The sequence below is a fragment of the Diceros bicornis genome, chromosome 10 (assembly GCF_020826845.1).
Source record: "Diceros bicornis minor isolate mBicDic1 chromosome 10, mDicBic1.mat.cur, whole genome shotgun sequence".
NCBI classification, from domain to species: domain Eukaryota; kingdom Metazoa; phylum Chordata; class Mammalia; order Perissodactyla; family Rhinocerotidae; genus Diceros; species Diceros bicornis.
The window spans coordinates 31,599,133-31,617,398 of record NC_080749.1 but is presented as its reverse complement, the minus strand read 5'-3'; positions in this window follow the sequence as shown (position 1 = coordinate 31,617,398).

The window sequence follows — 18,266 nt, the reverse complement described above, 5'->3', positions numbered from 1 at the left end:
CTTACTTGAAAGGATTTTTTTTCAGATATTTCACCCATTTTTTATTAGAGTGTTCACTTTTTTATTATTGGATTTTGAGAGTTTTTATACATTCTCACACAAGTCCTCTTTCAGAATTGTCATATGCGTATATATGCTCCCAGTCTATGGCTTGTCATTTCATTTTCTTAATAGGATCTTCCATGTAGAAAAAGTTTTTAATTTTAAAGAAGTCCAATTTATCATTTCTTTTCTTTTGCGGGTCATATTTTTGGTGTTATATCCAAAACTTCTTTGCCGAACCCAATGTCATACAGATTTTCTCCAGTGATTCTTGATTATTCTTACTCTTCAGTGAGGATAGGAAACATGATCAGGCGGAGAGTTTCTTGCCCTTTCACATAGCTGCTTTTCCCTGCAATACACACTTTGTAGGGCTCTTTCCAATCTTTTCTGTGAGCGTACCACCTGGGGTTCATGGAGAGTCAGCCTGCAAGAGGACATGGACAATTCTTATGGCTTCGCGGGTTTCACACTGTCCTGCCAGCCCAAACTCAGCCTTTACCAATTTTTCAACTATTTTAGTTTAACTTTTCTTACCATATCTTGTTTTTGTCTACCCCAGGTGAGTGAATTCTCCCATCTCGTCTCCCTGCAGGCGTCGTCTCTCCTTAGCTGTTTGAGACTGTTCCTTGGGCTTCAGCTCTCCGATGGGTTAAAAAATAAAGTAATAAATAAAAAGTTGGTGTGACTCTTTTTTGTTGCAAAGGTGGGCGTGATATCCCTTCACCTCTATGTCTCAGGTGGGAGCTGGAATTACCCCACTGAGATTTTTAAGAAACCAGAATATCTGATTTCCAGTAAATGCAAAAGACTAGGCAAAAAGGTGTTTCAAAAGAAGAACACTAAGTCAAGATTTTCCTCTAAACATTATGTTATAAAGTTACGTTATTATATTTTTAATAATATTTTACTACATTATACAACTGCCTTAATTGAAACAGTATGGTTTTGGTAGAGAACTAAGCACAACAGATCAATGGAACAGAATTGATTTTCCAGCAACAGACTCTATAAATATGATAATTTAATATATGATAAAGGAGATAATTCAAGTCACTAGAGATACATACTATTTACTAAAAGATTTATGGACAATTAGCTATCTGTTAGAACAATAAATTACATTTTCCGTATCATAACATTCACGACAATAGATTCCAAATATACTAAAGATCTAAATATAAGGAAAACTAACAATAAAAGTATTATATATATGAAATTATAGGAGAATGTCTTTGTAATCTTGGGATGGGAACACTAAGAAAGACACAAAACCCAGACACTACAAATAAAAAGACTGAAAGTTTTAACCAGCTAAAAATAAATATTTGTTAAAATGTCTGTATAACGTAAAGTGTAACACTATAAATAGGGTTTAAAAAACAGTGACAGGACAGGAGAAAATATTTGCTTGTATTTACTTTATAGGACTCTACAGTAAACAAGAAAATCACTAAATAGCTAAATAAAATTATTTGCAAAAGATGTTAATTGACAATTCACAGAAGAACTGAAATGGCCAATAAAACAAAGGATAAGATGCTCAACTTCCCAGCAATTAGGAAAAAAAATAAAAACAACAATGAGATATTGGTTTTCAATCACAATATGGCAATTTTTAAACAAGCTTATAAATAATTCCTATAGATGATAGTGAAATGAGCTGAGAACTTTTCTATACTGTTGATGAGAAAGTATGTTTAAAATGCCTTTTAGGAGGTTAATTGAGCAGTATTTTTCAAACTTTAACATATTTTAAAAAACCCTGGATTCCTTTGGTCACAAGAAATAAATTCCGTTTGTGCTTGCTTATGCAATTTAAGCAAATTATTGACTCTTAACCGAAAAATTCAGTTGAAAGGAATTCAGCAAGGAAACATTGGTTTTAAGGGAGGCTTGATCAACAAGTCCATTTCCTACGGATTCTCAGTTCTCTTTTCTGTCCTATGGTTACCTCCCCTGTGATACTGAGATGGTGTTATGAACTGAACTGTGTACTAAAAATTCCTATCTTGAAGTCCTAACCCTTAGCACCTCAGAATGTAACAGTATTTGGAGATAAGGTCTTTGAAGAGTCAACCAAAATGAGGTTCTCAGTGTGAGCCCTGATCCCATGTGACAAGTATCCTTATAAGGAGAAGAAATTTGGACACAGACACACACAGAGGGAAGACAATGTGAAGACCCAGGTAGAAGATGGCCATTTATAAGCCAAGGTGAGAGGCTTGGAACAGACCCTTCCCTCAGCCCTTAGAAGAAACCAAGCCTGCCGACACCTTGGTCTCAGACTTCCAGCCTCCATAATTGTGAGAAAATAAATTTATGTTGTCTTGTGTTTTCTGTCTGTGTATCACATCCCGGATGTGGTACTTTGCTATGGCAGCCTTAGCAAACTCATACAGATGGCATCCAACATCTCCCAGGGCTACACTCTTCCTGTACATCTGCAGTAAGAAAGGATAAGTATCGCAGAATTCCCATCAAAATTCCTGAGTTTCATTTTGAATCAGTTCTAAGACACTTGCCATCCTCTAAGTGCATCATTGTTGTGATTAGAGGTATTAAATGGGCTCATTGCCTTAGCCAAAGTCTACTTCTATTTGAGTCTGATGCTCCAGCACCAAAAGAACTTGAATAGAATATGAGGGCTACTGCAAATGGGAAGCAAGGAATGTGTGCCAGGTGACTGTCATCTGTGTTCTTTGACCTGCAACTACTCTTCTCACTAGCTGAAGGAAATACTGACATATACAAAGGGCCCGTATGAGATTTTTATTATGCCATCCTTTGTTCCAGTGAAAAATTGGAATCAACCTCAGTGCCTGCCAGTAAAATAATGACTGGCTAATCTATGATAAAACCACAGAATGGATTAGCATGCCTTCTATGCAAATGTTGAAAAAGAATGAATTGTATTTATATGGTTTGCAATGGAAAGAATTACATGACCAAAACGGAAAATGTGAGTTCTGCACAATATCTATAGAATAATAGTTGCAAAAAAACAAAGAATTTAGATTTTTGCATGTACGTATATGTATGTATATACATTTAAAAAATGTCTATCAGGATACCCACCTAAGTGGCAACCGTGGTTATGTCAGAGGAAGGGTCTAGGGTTTGGAGGATTAATTATGAGGACTTTTGCTTTATTTGTGATTTTTGGCTATTTATGAGAATATGTTGAAGTAATTAGCATTTGTAAGACTAAAAAATGGTAAAGCGCTTAGTATCATATCTGGAATGTAGTGAGCACTTAGTAAAGATTAGTAGTTATTATTATTATTAAGGATAAATGAGACCTTCCCAAATCAGATTCCCACCAATGGGTATAAATTAGACCAGGAAAAACCATGCTTAATGAGAGAGCCAGGCAACTAGATGACATGTATATGTTATGGGCACATGCGTGGATATAAATGCACAGTTCAAGTGTAGAAGTTTCCTCACCAAGCTGGTAATTGTGATTGCCATTGAGAGGTCATGGAGTAGGGTGGGATGAAGGTAGCCTCTACTTTTATTTAACCTATTATATTCTTTTAACTTTCCATAAACATGCACTATTTTAGTACCATTTGAAGTAATCAAAATTATGTAATCCTGGTTTGCTTCTATAGTCTATATCCTTATTTACTTAAAAACTAATCCTAGCAAGGAAGAGCAATTTGCCAAAGCATTAATTTGAGCCCTGTTTGTGTTCCTATATTCTGGGCTATTGAATGAGAATGAGGATTGTTTGTCAAACCAGGACCAGCTGGGATTCTCTGGCTGACTCCCAGGCGCAACTGTGAAGAAACGGATATTGGGTGCTCTCCCACCTCGTCAGGAGCAGCGTTTCTCCTGTCCGCTCTTGGCACCCCCTAGCATCCTGTGCCCTGCTAAGGTGTTAACTGACAACTGACAGATTTTACTAAGAGCCTACTCTTCTCAGGAGTATTTTCATTTTAAAAGTTGTCTTAAAAACTGAAAAAAAAACCTCAAAACTTTTCGAGGCATAAAGTTCTTTCAGGATAGCCCATGAATATGATCATAACTTTCCCACCTTTAAAGCAAATAAGCAAATACTCTTTCAACACCTGGGTTCTCATGAACTACCATCCAGTGTTTATCAATTTCCATGCAAAATTGTCCATAGAACAGTTCATTGTCTCTTCTACTAACCTCCCAATCACTACAACCCCAATGTAATCTGGCTTTCATCTTCTCTCCTGAAATTGCTCTCTTTAAGGTCACCATCATTAAAATCTGATTGCCAATCTGAGGGATTTTTCTTCAATTTAATTCAGTGCTCTCTAGGAGAGTAGTGTTACTGCATTTGTTGTAGTTTTTAATTTGCCTGTTTGTCTGTCTCCTCACTTGGATGGTAAGCTTCTTTATGTCTGAATCTCAGGCTCATTCATCTTCATATCATTGTTGGTGATACAGTGCTTAGCCCATGATAATTCTGACAATAAATATAGTGTCTGACATCTGTTGAAAGACTGGATGATTTGGGAGGAGCAGTGCTGGTCACATCATAGGAGTGAATAAAATATGTGCAAAAGCAGGACAGGCAGTGGGAGTGTTAGACTGGGGGAGATATTTTGGGCAGGTTAATTCTTCTAGCAGCTCTTCAATAATGCTGCCTGCCCACTCTTCCAATTAGCTCTGATGACAAGAATGAGGAAGATACAAAGGGGTATTTAGTGCAAGAACCATAACTCATTGATGTTTGGTTGAAAGAGAGGAGTGGCATCTCCATAATGACATTGGGTAAAGTATGGCAATGAGAGTGGAGCAAAGAGTTATTCAATATTAGAACAAGAATATGACTTCAGTGCCCAAGGTTTTAATCATAAGTTATTCTTATCCCTGTACCCCAGCGTCACATGCCAGGGCTCTTTCATACTGTAAATACACTGAAATATCTAAAGCAATAGGATTGAAGATGGCCTTTAGTCACTATTAATGACATCTTCAAGCAAGTCCTGAGCTCTGCTGAAGAGATAGGTACAGGATCTCAGCTTTGAATGTGCATTTTCAAAATGCTGTAGTAAAAAATACCACTTCTGAACATTATGTCACCTCTCATACATGTCCTCTACTTATTGACCTCAGTTCCTGTTGTTTTATTCTTACTATTGTACAAATCATGTTCTGGGGGGTGCTAGGGAGGGATAATGGGTGGGGGAGGAGAGAGAGGACTTCACTAGGTCTGCAGACAGATGATAAATATGCTAAAATGCACCAAGAGTGACTTGCCTTCTGCTGAACACCTCTGAAGTTAGACAGAATAATTGGGAGTTTAGCCTGCTCTGACTGTAAGAGAAATAAAACCATTGTAATAGAAACGTGCCATAAGATCAATGTCTTCCACTTCTAAAACAAACATCTTTGCTGTGCCTCTGTGTTTGTTTTGGCTTCAGAAGCTGAGTCCTTTATCAAACAGTAGGAAACTATTATCTGGCGATAATGTATTTTGATTCCATTGTTGTTATCTCAAAACTGGTTTCTTCTGGGCCCATCCTTCTGGTACGTTTGTATAATGACATGTTTAAAGATCTTTGTAAGAGCTATATTAAAATGACAGATATTTTATATTGCCAACATAAACCACAATCTCCAAGGCTGATGATAAACTCCGGTCCTGGTCTCGGCTACTGTATGCTTTAAAGCTCTTAGCTGCTTTTCAAATGTGGGCATAGATGTCAATCATTCAGTCATGCTTATAGTTTGTGTGAGGAAGCCATTTGTTAAATTGCAGCCTCCTAGACTCAAAGAACATTTACCAATGCTTTCAGATAAAATGCCACCTTATTCTGTAAAATGCTGGGAAGCTTGCAAGGGGAAGAAATACCTGAGGGAAACAGCAAATTACGGGAGAGAAAAGTCACATAACGCTTTTATCCATTCTCTCTTAAACTTTTGATAAGAACTGAGAATAGCACTTAATTCCTCTCTTTTCTATGTGTGTTTTTGTTATTCATTTGACTAGATAAAGCTCTTTGGGGACAGAGAACAGATACTACACTGGTGGCCTCAAGACTAGAGGAATGACCACCCTAGGATGGTGACTCATTGTGGTGACACCCAAGCCAAAGGGGCATCTCTGGATTTTTCTCATATTCTGCCATCCTTTCTCCTTCTTTTGGTAGACCCTACTCTTCTCTGAGGCCAAAGAGTCTCCTAAATTACAGGAAAATGAATGGCAGAGATGGTGAAAGGCAAGTGAATATTCCTTTTGTCCCCTAACACTACCACCAGTCTCCTGTTCCACGTTGCCTGGTAGCTGATCCCATCAGTCCCATAATATTTTCGTAAATCCTCTTACTGTACTTATCCTGCTCACCCTGTTATTTTAGTCAAATATGCAGAAGACCCAGACTGAGGTTTCCCTCTGAAGTGCCAACTCAAATGTATGTCGTTGTCAACTGTCTTTTAACCTATAGCATCTAAGTCCCTGGTTGCCAACCAGAGGGTCTCATTTCACACGTGTACTAAGCAGTGTATGAAAATTGAATAACTAATATGCCTCACAAGCATAATACATTATTTACGTTTATATATCGTATGACATAAAATTATTTATTCATGTTATATTCAAATGTATGTTTGCAGTAGGTGAAACAATATGTGACAAGTTAATAGAGTCTATGTGCACAGGTGGGAATTGCAAATCATCTTGGAGCAGAGTTCTCTCATTATGGGAGGATGTACTTGAGTGATTTAAACTATTTGTAAGGCAAGGAAGTCCTATTGTCCTGGGAGAATCTTGTAATAGAAACATTTTTGGCGCCTGGCCTCTTGGTTTTCAGAGTTAGTCTTTCGGGAAAAGGATGACCAGAAGCCAGGATATGGTCTGGTAGACATGAGTCTAAGATCCCAACCTCTTATCCTTGAGATTAGATTTTAAGGAAACCTATCTGGTGCACAAAGGTGACTCAGTCTGTCTTTGTCTGGGCTGCTATGACAGAATACCATAGACTGGGTGGCTTATAAACAAGAGAAATTTATTTCTCATACTTCTGAAGGCTTGGAAGTCCAAGATCAAGACACCAGCAGATTATTTGTCTGGTGAGGACCTGCTTCCTGGTTCACAGATGCCCATCTCCTCACTCTATCCTCACATGGCAGAGGAGTTGAAAAAGCTCTCTCGGTCTCTTTTATAAGGGCACTAATCCCATTCATGAGGGCTCTCATGAACTGATTACCTTTCAAAGGCCTCATCTTCAAATACTATCACTTTAGGGATTAAGTTTCAGTGTATGAATTTTGTGGGACACAAACATTCAGTCTATAGGACAAATCCAAAGCTAGCTGATGATAAAGGAAACCAAACGTCCCAAAGGAGACTTCACTATGAGAGAAATGGCTGGTGACCTGGTCTCAATATAGATCCAGGCGTTTTTATGGGAGATTGGAGCTAGCACAGCATGTGTCTGAGGCAGGATGTACCTGTAGGTCCCGCCATCCTTCAGAGAGGAATGACTGAACACGCTAAGAGTCTTGTTTGAGGACCCACAGAGGTGCTGACGGGAAACAACCCAGCGAGGCCATCACTGCACAGTATATTAATGTTCCTTGTACCACGGAGTATCATTGTTCAATAGCAACCATTCAATTGTGATATGGCAGTAGCTCTAAACCAGTAGAATATTACAGTTCTCTCTCTACCTGGTGTTTAGAAGAAGGAATTGGTATCTTTTTTCCAACTGAGCCTCAGCATTATTTACTAGTGTTTGGGAGAGTTTTTCTAATAGAAGCCTATGGGAATTTGATGGATAGTTGAAAACACAAGTTGTGACTATATTTGTATACCAAGCTTGTAAAGTGGGTCATACTACTTGCATACCAATACTACCATGATTCCCAATATTCAACGTTATTTAAATGCATTACTGAATACATGATAGTCTTTTGACATTCTGTATTCTATTAATTGACAGACACCATGTGGGAGTTTAGGAAACTCAATATTCAATATCAAAAAGGAATTCCATTCTTACAAAGAATTACTGAATTAAGAGGAAAAAAATTATCTCCGACTACATATGAGCTTTTCCCCATGTTCCTACTGATCAAAACTCTTAACAAACATCACAAAAAGGCTATGCTTGATCCAGGGACAGTCATTAAGGAAAGGTCTAGACTGCATTTCATATCTGGGGAAGGGAGAAATCATATTTGAAACATTCAGTGGGAACTTGCTAGTCTTTAAAGACCTTGGAGGAATAGAAAGAGATATCAGGTAGCCACGTGTATTATTTTGCTAGGGCTGCCATAACAAAATACCACAAATTGGGTAGTTTAAACAACAGAAATTTATTTTCTCACAGTTCTGGAGGCTGGAAGTCCAAGGTGTTAGCAGGTTTGGTTTCTTCTGAGGCCTCTCTCCTTGGCTTACAGATGGCTGTCTTCTCACTGTGTTCTTAAATGGTCATTCCTCAGTCTGTGCTGTGTCCTAATACCCTCTTCTTATAAGGACACCAGTCATATTGGAATAGGACGCACCCATATAACCTCACTCTACTTTAATTACCTCTTTAAAGGACCTATCTCCAAATATAGTCATATTCTGAGGTACTGGGGGTTAGGACCTCAACATACGAATTTGGGGGGTGCACAGTTTAACCCATAACACCAGGTGAGACTGAGAGAAGTCCCCAAAGGATGGCTGCAGCGAGGTCCTCAGATCTCTAGCTTGTCCTCCTCTGGATTTGGTGCTATGGCCTCAGCTCCTCAAGTCCCTAAAATTCTAGCTCCTGTAGTATTGGGGTTGGGCGGTTCAGCTCCTGTTGAACGGTGAAGGAAGAAGGGGATATCTGGAGGTGTAAGGGGGTCTATGATGTGTGAAGCTGGTTCAGGCATTCCGAGTTGGAACTGGAAATCAGTTTCAACCTATAAATACCTTTCTATGTCATAATCGGTTTCTTTTAGATTATTAGTTTTCTGTTTCAGATACGCAATTGATTAAAATGGCTTTCTTGGACAGGGTGAGTATTTACCACAATAACGTATGATTGCTAACAACAAAAAAAAGAGACAAATGTTAATTGTAACCTATTCACACAGGCAGTCTCCCTGTATACCCCTTTTTTCCCCTCAAGGCCTATCATAGTGCTTCTTACACATGTTTTGATTGATTACTTTTTGGTTCACTGAGTTTTACAAAACACCTTCAGGCTTCCTCAAGCTGTGCCTGAACGTTTCTCGCAGGTGACCAAGTTATGCAAAATGCACAGCCGACGCCATACATATTGGTTTTTGTTTTTTAATTCTGATGGCTGTGATTGTGATCACTAGATTAAGTAGAGACATAATTGACATATCAGATTCATGAATTCATGCAAAAATCCTTACAAGAAAATGATTATACTTTTCCCCTTAACAGAAACAGCTGGTGTCAATGATGCGGATGGCTAAAGTTTTATTTGGATGACAGCAGTTGGTATAACAACTCTTCTGCTGCTTACATTTAAAATACCCCATACAGACACAGGCCACTGAGAGGATGGCAAGGCTCGAGTCTTCTATCGTAGAACCTAAATCCTAGCTTGGTACGGAACCCCGCAAGAGGCAGGAACATCTCGAAAGCCACTCTTCTTGGACTGCACTTGGGGAGTCTGGATTTTTTTCTCGATTGAATCCTCCCATTATTTATCCATTTCTAAGTGGACCTTGTGAATTTTAAATAAATAAGATCATTATCTTTCATTTTTAATGAAAGAAGAATAAGAGAAAATGGGCCAAAATTCTGAAATGAAGATTAGGTTAGTCCTAATGAAGAACGTTTTTAAAGATGTTGAATGATTTTGACTTAGTTGTAGCTGAAAAAGTTTTCTTCTTAAGTTTCTTGGGGAAATTTATTTTTATAAGGAATTGAGTAATTCCCTGGCTGGAATAAGAGCTTAAGGTATTAAAAATAAAGCCCATTGACTCCTGGATCCTTTATGGTTCTCTTTAAGCAGGAGGAGAATTAATGACGGTAATACAATAGCTACAATTGTGGGCTACTTGCAATCTGCTAGGTATTTTGCATACCAGATTTCAGTTAATTCTTACAATTTTCTAGGAGCCCTATTCTTAGCTCCATTTTCATATTTAGAAAACTGAGGATCAGAGAGGTTAAATAACTTCTTCGTAGTCATGGAGCTAATGTGGTGAAGCCAGAATTTAAACTCACTCTGGCCTCAAAGCTGCTGCTTTTAGTCATGCCCTTAACTGTTGCACTATTATGCCACAGGTTGCCTCCAAAATGTCCCTTCTCTAGCTTAAATTTAATCTAAATTTAACTCCTCTCAGTTTTGACTACTCATGAGACAGACATCAAGGTGCTGTTACCCTCCTCCGCCTACCTTTCCCCAGGCTGTTTGGTTCCATGTTCTACAGAACTCACCAGTTCTTACTTCGTACCTTGCTCTATCGAAGGAAGAGGAAACTGCACCAAAAATAAGGCTTAGAAACATATTAAGAACCTGATGTACTTTATCATTCAATCGTACCTTCATTTGATACATACAGCCACTTAGTCCCATTCAGAGCAGCTAATGTGCATGGTTCTTAGTTACAAATATTCCTTCCCTTAAGTAGCTGTTCCCTTCCTGTTTTTTAAAAGTTTTTCCAAGTAGATATTTCACAGGAAAAAAAAAAAGGAGATAGGTCCACGTGCATCTTTATTTTAAAACATGACAAATCGGTGCATCTTAGAAGCTCCTCCATCTTCTCAGTTTTCCTGCCAGTGTGACTGAAAATAGCACTAGATTATGAATTGGATTACAAGATTGGGAATTTAGCAACAGGTTTGTGAACCCAGTTGCTAATTTGGATGTATAAGCAAAGGGCCACATCAATTAAATAAATACAATTTTAAAAATTTTTTAAAAATCAATTAAATAAATAAATTAAAAAAGTAAAGGGCCACAGCCACGAAAACTTTTAACTCAAAGATAGAAGCTGTAATACTCAATTACATTATTTTCAAATAGCCACATTTCAATTAACTAGAAGGCTTGAGGGACAGAGTGCTTGTTAATTGAATCTTCTGGTAAATAAGAGATTGTTATACTCTGCTTCAACATCGGATGATCCTACCATGGAATTTTTTGACTCGTCTCTCTTAAGATTAATATGTTGGAGTATGCCAGGTTTATTCTGTGAACAGCAGACAGTATATAGAATTTAAAAAATGTAAATAATATCAGTCTCCCATAGAATAATATAAATGAGACTTGCATACTGCACCTGCTCTTAAAGTTTATCCCTCCCTTGGAAGTAAGTGCCTTTGCCACTCTCAGTTGAAAATGAGTGGTCAGTAGCAAAGAGGTGAGGTGGTGTACTATTACAGTACTGGGTGGTGGTATCATTAGTATTTCATATTAACTTTAAGTGACAACGGCTTATGGAGTTATCCTTTTTTTAGTATGTTTACTTATTTATTTATTTTGTGAGGAAGATCAGCCCTGAGCTAACATCTCTTACCAATCCTCCTCTTTTTGCTGAGGAAGATTGGCCCTGGGCTAACATCCATGCGCATCATCTTCCTCTACTTTATATAGGACGCCGCCACAGCATGTCTTGACAAGCAGTGCATTGGTGCACGCCTGGATCCGAACTTGTGAACCCCAGGCTGCCAAAGAGGAGTGCGTGAACTTAACCATTACACCACCAGGCTGGCCCCTGTTTATTTTTTAATAGAAACTGGATCCTAGAAGCAAAAGGTGTACCCAGAACATTTACAATTATAACAGTGAGTATACAATACACTTTCAACATTCTACCCTCCATGACTTAATTCTAACATCACTTGTGGAATATTTTCTTTTGTTGAGGAGTTGGAGGAAAGGAGTACTATCCTTGAATTTTCTGCAATTATGAGTGTTAAGGTGAACTACCAATTACTAGTAAATGTAGTGGTTCCTAGCAGATTTAAGACTTTTTCTTGAAGCATTTGTGAGACTCCTTAGCTAATTAGAAGGAGTCCTGGACTGTTGTAGAAACTGCTCTTAGATCTTCTGCTTCTACTAGCTATGTGACTTTCAAAAGGAATGTAATCTCTCCAAACCTCCATTCTTCACCTGTAAAATGGGAATAATGATGGCTATCACAGAAATGCAACATAGGACAATGCGTGCTTGCACCTGAGTAGTCTTTTATCGTAAGATGTTGGGTTATGTGCTCACCCAGGGACAAGCCAGTAAATACACCACAGTGCAGGCTTTGGTGTATGAGGCTCAGAAGGCTGATTTTTTTTTTTTGTGAGGAGATCAGCCCTGAGCTAACATCCGCCAATCCTCCTCTTTTTTTTTTTTTGCTGAGGAAGACGGCCCTGGGCTAACATCTGTGCCTATCTTCCTCCACTTTATATGGGACGCCGCCACAGCATGGCTTACCAAGCAGTGCGTCGGTGCGCGCCCGGGATCCGAACCAGCGAACCCCGGGCCGCCGCAGCAGAGCGCGCGCACTTAACCGCTTGCGCCACCGGGCCGGCCCCAGAAGGCTGATTTTTTTGATATAGAAAGAGTGGATCCATCTCTCAGAACAGTATTTACATTAACCAAAACTCACATATTTTGCAAATAACAACTGGTGGTGATTTGATTCATAATGAGAGAAACTGTCACAAGAGTGAACAGGAACACTGGCAGTCCATTGTCTCCCTGAAGGTCAAGCCTTACAAAGGGAATTAAGTCTTAATAAGAAAATTGCTTAAAGAGTTTGAGATTGAAATAAGGAAAATTGGAGGATGTGAAGATTTAATGGCATGACTCTAAGATGACCCGATGTATCCATCTCAAAATAGTGATGATTTTATCCTTGGGACAGGAATGTTGCAGATACGATGGCCACAATCCTTTGTGGTTATCTTCATATTAAGGATGGCTTTATCAGTAGGACTAAGCTGTGGCTAAGGTTTTTGGTTATCTTCTCCCAGGAACAATGAAGTCTGCCATTAAACCACTTGAGTCTTCCATTTCCGTATTCAACAGCTGCCCACCTTCCTTACACTTGACTTTTTATTTTTCAGCTATGATAAAGCATTTATTCAAGTCGAAGTCATATCTCCAAGGTCAGGGATCCGTTTCTTCTTTTTTACATGACTGCCTATGTTTATTCTAAAGCAATTTCAAAGTTTAGGTCTCAGAAGTTATCTGACTTCCCTTTTTTCCCAAATTCTTTGTTTCATTTATGACGATACTGACCCCAAGCTATTATCATAAAAGCTAATTTATATAATGCAACGGAAAGTGTGTAGTACAGCTCTTAGCACCTTTCAGACATTCAGGAAATCATGTTTGTACCTTAAATATGAATATCTTCTCTCAAATACTTTATCATTTATCTGTATATTTTTGTTGGTTATGGGTACCATAGCATACTAGATTTTCTGGATCATATCACCCCAATTTCAAACAATTGTTTCTATTTTCAACAGTCATTCCCATTTTCCACTAAGCCAACAAACTATCCTAAAAAATCCATTTTTTTCAGCATCTAAACTACATCTCCCAGATGCTCTTACACCTCTGACACAAACATGTTTTGAACAGTAGTGCCTGATTTTTAGTTGGAGAAAATATCCACTAGGATTTAAAGTATGCACAAAACAACACTCTATTATAAAATTGGAAGTGATGCCTGGCATAATGTCACTTTATAACTTTTATTACAGTGAGATATAGTTACTTAAGTATGGTGGGTAGCACTTACTACTTTTCTACTTTGTATCGTAATTTGTTGTCAATGTACATATTTTGCTTTTCATATTCTCCTCTAGGTTCTGTAAGGGACAAGATTTTATTCATTTTCATATTCCCTAGTTACTTAGTAAATTTGTATTGAAAAATGGGTAAATAGCCAAAGAGCGAGCCAGGTTCTAACATCAAGGAAAATGAACTTGATTTAAAAATGCTTCCTTTTCTCAGCATAGTGTTTAAAACTGTCACATCAATTTACTAGCATAAAAAATGCACTACTATTCCAGAATGTGTTCAGTAGGAGCATCTGTCTCCCAGCTATTTCCTGCTATATTTCTGATAGAGATATATGTTAGAGGATTGGTAAAGCAAGTTAACTAAAATTACTGACACTTCTGTCATTGTTTATCTCTTTTCTCAGTTGGTCAAAGTTAATTCTGGCAGTTTCTGTGACTTCGGATGAAAGTACTTCTTATGTCACTTTGTAACTAACGTAATGAAGCTCCTATATGGGCTTCAGGGTGGACACTAGGATTCCCGAGCCTCTCTTGATTCCTAGTAAGACATATTTTGAAGACTGTGTAGGAAAAAAGCACAAACCTTTTGTCATAAACGTGTATAATTTCTTAATTTTTCTCTTTATCTTTACATAACTATATTATCATGAAATCTATGAATTTTAAATAAAGTTTCCCTAATCAATTAAGCTGTCTCAATAGCTTTCTCCATATTCTGCATGAATACTTTTTTTTTTTTTTTTGGTGAGGAAGATTGGCTCTGAGCTAACATCTGTTGCCAATCCTCCTCTTTTTGCTGAGGAAGATTAGCCCTGAGCCCATCTTCCTCTATTTTTATGTGGGATGCTGCCACACGGGGCTTGATGAGCAGTGTGTAGGTCCACACCCAGGATTTGAACCCTGGGCTGCTGAAACGGAGCACGTGAACTTAACCAGTACGCCACTGGGCCTGCTCCTGCATAAATACTTTTAATTATGGAAAACTCATTTCAACATAGAGCAGCTTTTTGCAGCCCAAAATAATCCCCACACCTTGGTTTCCTCTCTGAAGGAAGTCATGCAAATGTAACATACATTTTATTTCCTTCTTAAAATGTCTTAAGATTAATATGTGACTTGCTACAGTAAGCATGGCAGAGAGTCAAATGATAACCCTTTTCCTGGTCTCTGAAATTTCATAAAATATCATCACCCTGTTTGGATCTTTTTTATATAAAGTGATATGAAATGACATTTTCTTGTGTTTTCACATTTTTAGGTCAGTGACATTCTATCTCCTAATTAGTGTTCTGTTGCGGTTGTGTGAATGTAGACAGACTCCCTTGGTATTTTACTGATGCTTTACTGAGAAGATCTTCCTAAGATATTTAAGAGAAAACATTCCATTTTTTCTCTTTATCCTCTTGTTTTTCAATTTTATTAAAATTTATAAAATTTTTAAATGTAGCTTTATTAAAAGTATGATACATGCATTAAAGGGACGGGATTGTGGAGGGTTTAAAACATGTCTGCAAAGTCTTTAATACCACTTTCATCAAGAGGTGGAGTCTAATTTCTTTCTCTTTGAATGGAAGTAGAATGTAGTGGAAGTGATGTTCTATGAATTCTGAGACTAGGTCCTAAAAGGCAGTGCTACTTCAGCCTGGCTCTCCGTTGAGACGTTTGCTCTTGGAACCCTGACACCATACTGTAAGGAAGAAAGTCCTGTCCACATGGAGAGATATCATGTAGGTGTTCTGAGATAAAGTTCCTAGCTGAGGTCCCAAGCAGCAACCAGCATTAACCACCAGACATGTGAGGAAGGCTTTGAGATGGCTGCAGCCCCAGGCAACCTTATGAGAAATCCCCAGTGAGAACCAGCTGGCTGAGACCAGTCAACTCTCAAGAGCTCTGAGAGATAGTACTAGTAAATGATTGCTGCTTTTATACAACGCTAAGTTTGAGATAGTGTGCTATGCTACCATAGATAACCAGAAAATATTTTAATGCCACATATGGGGCTGCCGGAGCCAAACCTAATACATGGTTCATTGACTCTGATACTAAGACTGAGCAGTAGCTGGAAGAGGCTAAAGTTTGTTAACAAAGTTTAAAGAGTCTTGAGGAGTTTGTCAGTGAGAACTTAAATAAAAGTGAGTAAACAGTTATTAAAAGCTGGAGGAAAGAAGACCTTTATTATGCAGTGGTGGGAAGTTTAGCAGCATGTGAAATGTGGAAAACAAATATACCTGGTGAACTGGATCATCTGCTTAAGGAAATTTCCAGGCATAGTGTGGAAGATTCCGCCTGATTTCTCTCAGCTGCTTGTAATAAAATGAGAAAAGAACTAAAGAAATAAGAGCTTTAAAAAAGCTGTTAAATATAAAGAATCCAGGACTTGGGTTCAAAAATAAAACAGTTTTTCATTCCCAACCTCTCCAGATGGTAAACTATTCTCAAATAGGAAATAGCTTTCAGGCAAAGATCAAATCCAGGGCACTGTCAGGAAAACATGGTCTAAAAATGACTTTAAAGCAGTTCCTAAGACTTCAGAAGGATTTAAGGTGGTGCCTCATAAACTTTTTCAAACAGAAAAAAAAGGCCATCTAAGAATCTTAAGATTATGCTTCATATTTCCTCTCAATTAAAAATTAAGGCTTCTAATAATTTTTAGGGAATTATCCCATAGAAGCTTTCCTGGTAGCTGAAGGTAGAGAAGAATTTACCCTAAAATTCTTTATGTGAGTGGCTTTTGTTTAATGGATTGAACCCCAAAAAGATTCATTGGAAATCCATAAAATTTTTAAGATAATTGTACTAACAGAAACACTGCCAGCTTGGACTGAAAAGGAAAGAAACTGAATGACATGAAAAGTGGCCTTGGTATATCCAAATTTCTATAGAAAGGAAGCAGGCAGAGAAGAGCATTCAGCTATAGTCATTGGTTACATTTTAGGCAAAACGAAAGACAATTCAAAGGGAAGAACAAAGATGCATGGAGAATTATTGTCAGATAATAAGGACTAAGCAGGACTAAGCCCTAATCAAGGAACTAGGAACATGTGCTTGCTTGGATTCCAGAATTATCATGGACCTGTGACTATTGTGTATTTCCCATTTTTCTTTTCATTTCTTTCCTTTTTTCCCTCCCTACAGAAGAGCATCTGTCTTATGTCTCTCCCTCCATTGTATTTTGAGTGTGTGGGAGGCAGACAATTAATTTCTTTAGTTCACATGTATTTAGATCCAGAGGGAGTATACTCAAGATGCTATACCTGAAAAGCCATACCCAAGATCACTTGGACCCCATTTAAATGATAGTACCTTAGATATTTAGCCTGAGACTGAAGGTCTAAGAGGTGATATTTTAGGACGTGTTACAGAAGTGGGCAAGTGTATTTTGCATGTGAGAGGAATGTAAATAATTTGGGTCCAGAGGGTGGACTGACAATCCTTCCATCAAGACATGTAATCTAATTCCCCTGTCCTTAAATATGTGTAGCCTTAGTGACCCACCTCTAACAAATAGAATGTGGCAGTGGTGAGCGGTGTGATTTCCAAGACTAGGTCACTCCTTTGTCCCAAGTCTCTCTTAAGATACTTGCTCTTGGAATCCAGCTGCCACGCTGTGGGGAAACCCAGGCCAATAGGAGAAGTTAGTTGTAGGTGTTCCAGCTGACCACCGCAGCTGAGATCTCAGCCAACAAAAAGCATCAACCACTGGACATGTGAGTGAGGAAACATTCAAGTCAACTCCAGCCAGAGTTACCATCTGACAACAGCGTGAGAGGCCCCAAGAAAGACCCCAGTGTGAGAGGCCCCTAGCTGGTCCCAGTCAACCTCAAGAACTGAAAGAGATAAAAGTAATAAATTATTGTTGTCGTTTTATGATATTAAATTTGGTATAACGTTTTTATAGCTATAAGTAACTGGACAGGGGCATATATATACTTACTGATAGGAAACAGTCTCCAATGTATATTAAAGTAAAAAGAAGGAGCAGGTGTGCATAGTTTGCAACTGTTGTGTTTTATTTCCTAAGTATGTTGCTTGAGACTATTCTTTTGTCTCAAAATTGGTGACTAGGATATAAAGCTGAGAAGAAAAAGGGCTTTAATTATTCCACATTCAGAATAGAGCTGAAAACAATTGGAGTCCTATCCTTCTTAGGGCTTATCTAGTAACAACTGAATGGCTCTGCTATGCTAGCCACCTCTTCCTTATGTGTCAGTAGTTGGGAGGGTTTGGGCAGACGTCCAAAAAGTCATCTGAGTCCTGGATCATCAAGTTAGAAATGGAATACTGGTCCTTTTTCCTCCTTTCTCATGGGGGGAAAGAAGAGGGTCTGTTCTGAAATTCCTTTTCCAATCTAAGTAAGAAAGGCTCAAAGAGATTTACTTGTAAACATTGAGTGGCCATCAAGAAGGGATGATTGGCATGTGTTCTCAAACTGGGCAATCTGCTTTTGCAATGGAGTTTCTGATCTGCCCTCTGTGCCTATTTGGACAAGAGTATAAAAATTTTGGAAATAGGCAGAGGACTGGGGAGAAAGAAT